Raw genomic sequence first — 3,254 nt, 5'->3', positions numbered from 1 at the left:
CTCTCTTTTTTTCTTTTCAATTTTTCACTACAGAGAGAACTAGTTCAGGCTTCTTTTGATCTCTAGGAGTCCCTGCTTGATCCTCGCAACAGCCCCGCAAGGTGGGATTTACTGTCCCCATGGCATAGATGAGAAAACTGAGGTCCAAGAATACAAACACTCCCTTGCTCAGTCTGGCTTTGCCAGCTCTCCTCCCCACCACCTACAGGGAATGGATCCTCACCCTGATTCCTCTTATGGACGCGCTCAGGACGCCCTCGAATTCCACTGGCGGGGTTGGCCGACGGGACCAAGATGGAGCCAAGAATCGCCCTCATCACTTACAGGAGACCCCCAGGGTGTTTTTCCCCACCACCCCGTGTTCTTCAAGTTAGAGCCTCCAAGGGCCACAGCTATGAAAACACTTCTTTAATAGGTGCTTGGCGCGCCCTCGTGAGTCTCTATGGTGTAATAACACTGTAGGATGTTCAAACAGTACATCTTTAAAAATTGCAGCAATAGTAATAACGACTGCTGTGCCAAGCAGTGTTTTCAGTAATTTAAATGCACCACCTCAGTCGTGACATCAGGTTTTTCATTGGAATAAGTTTTACATGACTATGGTAAAAGGAAAAAAATTCATTTAATACAAAAAGGTAGGCGGTGAAAAGTTATCTGTCTCTCACTCCCATCCTCCATGATGCAAAAAAGTGCCCCCCTCATGTTGGACAGTGCAGTCTGCCCAGCCTTGCACTGGAGCCCTGATGTGCAAATGTACGTGTGGAAAATTCTTAGGCATACAATTGCGTGTGTATGTGGTCCTTCTCGGGCTTCCCTGATGGCTCAAGGGTAAAGAATCCACCTGAGATGTAGGAGCTGCAGGATACGCAGGGTTGATCCTTGGGTCGGGAAGATCCCCTGGAGGAGCGCATGGCAACCCACTCCAGTGTTCTTGCCTGGAGAATCCCATGAACAGAGGGGCCTGGCGGGCTGCAGTGCATGGGGTTGCAAAGAGTCGGACATGACTGAAGCAACTTAGCACGCAGACACACATGTGGTGCTTCCCAGGGCCAATTTGCACCACTTTGAATCAGCACTGGCACTAGTTGCGGAGATGGGCATTTTCCCCTATTATTTCCTTCACTTGATAAACTACCCCTGAGCACCTACTGGATGTATGGTGTTAAGTCCCGTGAAAGACTCCAGGCTGACTCGGACTTACTGAGTCACATGGGCATAATCTAAAGACTCTCTCAGGGCAGAGAGCCTGCTGCCTACCCCGCCTCAATCGATGGCCTTGGTCAACTGCCTGGGGATGGCACAACCTGTGCCCTGCACCTCCAGAAGCTCCCTTCTGAAATGTGATCCAATAAGCAGCCTCACAGAGCAGTCAGTGAAACCTGATGGGAAAGTTCATGGGGTCCAGACCCAGCTCTGACATCCCAGTGTGAGACATCAGGCCGGTTTCATGTCCTTGCTCACACTTGCATTTCCTACTGATAAAATATGGATAATAATACTTAACTTGGTTCGTGGGGGGTAGGGGGCGGTTGTCAGGGAAATCCACGTGCTTCAGAAATACTTGGTTTTTAAAAAATAATTTTATTTATCTATTTTCGCCTGTGCTGGGTCTTCATTGCTGTGCGGGCTTCTCATTGCGGTGGCTTCTCGTTGCAGAGCGTTGGCTATAGGGTGCATGGACTTCAATAGTTGGGGCCACGGGCTCAGCAGTAGCGGCTCCCAGGCTCCAGAGCACAGGTTCAGCAGCTGTGGTGTGGCACACAGGCTCAGTTGCTCCGTGGCATGTGGGATCTTCCTGACCAGGGATCAAACCCATGTCTCCTGCATTGGCAGGTGAATTCTTTACCACTTGAGCCACCAGGGAAGCCCAGAAATACTTGCTGAATGAATGAATGACTTGATGAGATTCTTGCTGTGAGTTATGCGAAAGAGACATTTAAGATTAGGCATGTCTCAAATTAAATGCTTAATCATTTCCCCTCCTGGGAGACAGTTGCTCCTCTTTCTGTATCAGTCAGGTCTATTGATTGCAAGAAAAGAAAAAAAAAATGTAAACGGGTTTAAAAGAACAAAAGGAGATTTTACAGTCATGAAAAAGGTCATGAGTGGGTCTGAATTCGGATGTGAGGTGCTCAAACAATGTCATTAGAAATCTATTTCTCTCCTTATCGTCACCCTGCCACATTATGTGTTGGCCTCATCCTCAGCCAGGCTCTCCTTGCTGGCAGCTCCTCACCTACAGAAAAGTCAGAGCGATGTGGGGGAACCACCTGGAATTTTGCCCTGAGTCTCCTGGACACACCCAGGCCTCCAACAGTCTACAAGTTTTAGACAGTAGCTGCTCAGCCTCCATAGGAAACGGATTACTGCAAACAACAGCAGGAAGTGGCCCGAGGGGGTCAAAGGTGTGAATTTTCCCGAGGACTGGTTCTGAATCCCACAGAAGCCTTCGATCCCTTGGGTTCTCAGTGACCACCTGGAAAGGTGAGAGATCCGAGGGCAGGGACTGGACCATGGAACCCCAAGAATCTGCCTCCAAGGAAGTGAGTTCACAGGTTCCCGGTAGGGGAATGGCCAAGAAACCCCACGCACACATGCACACCCCACTGCAAACCACTGCCAACACCTGCTGAGTCCAGAAGGCACAACACCATGTCCTAACAGTGCCAGCCAGGTAAGGCCTTTTTTGCCTCTCACCTCTTTGGTGTCTGGGGGAGGTGGGGAAGGGGAAGAAAGTGTGGGAAAAAAGAAAAAAAAGAAAGTGTGGGGAAGGGGAAGATGTAACATGAATGAAATCGGGAATTTTGACATGACATGTTAATTACTGATTTTAGACTGTCACTTAGCGTCCCAGGTGGCACTAGAGTGGTTAAGAATCCGCCTGCTAATGCAGGAGACCTGCTAATGCGGGTCCGATTCCTGGGTCAGAAAGGTCCCCTGGAGTAGGAAATGGGACCCACTTCAGTATTCTTGCCTGGAAAATTCCATGGGTAGAGGAGCCTGGCGGACTACAGTCCATGAGGTGGCAAAGAGTTGGACATGACTGAGTGACTGAACACACACAGACTGTTACCCTTGGAAATAACTGAAAGGTGTTTTATTGTTCTTATATTGTTATTTATCATTGTGTATGGGTGAGCGGAAAAGCTAGGGAGTCTGTGGGATAGATCCCGCGGGGCCAGGTAAAGAACCTTCCCACTCATAGTGCTTGAGTGCCTGGCGGGAGAGGAAATAGGGTTGATGATTGCAACTGC

The sequence above is a fragment of the Capra hircus genome, chromosome 13, assembly GCF_001704415.2.
Source record: "Capra hircus breed San Clemente chromosome 13, ASM170441v1, whole genome shotgun sequence".
Lineage (NCBI taxonomy): Eukaryota > Metazoa > Chordata > Mammalia > Artiodactyla > Bovidae > Capra > Capra hircus.
This window is presented reverse-complemented; position numbering follows the sequence as displayed.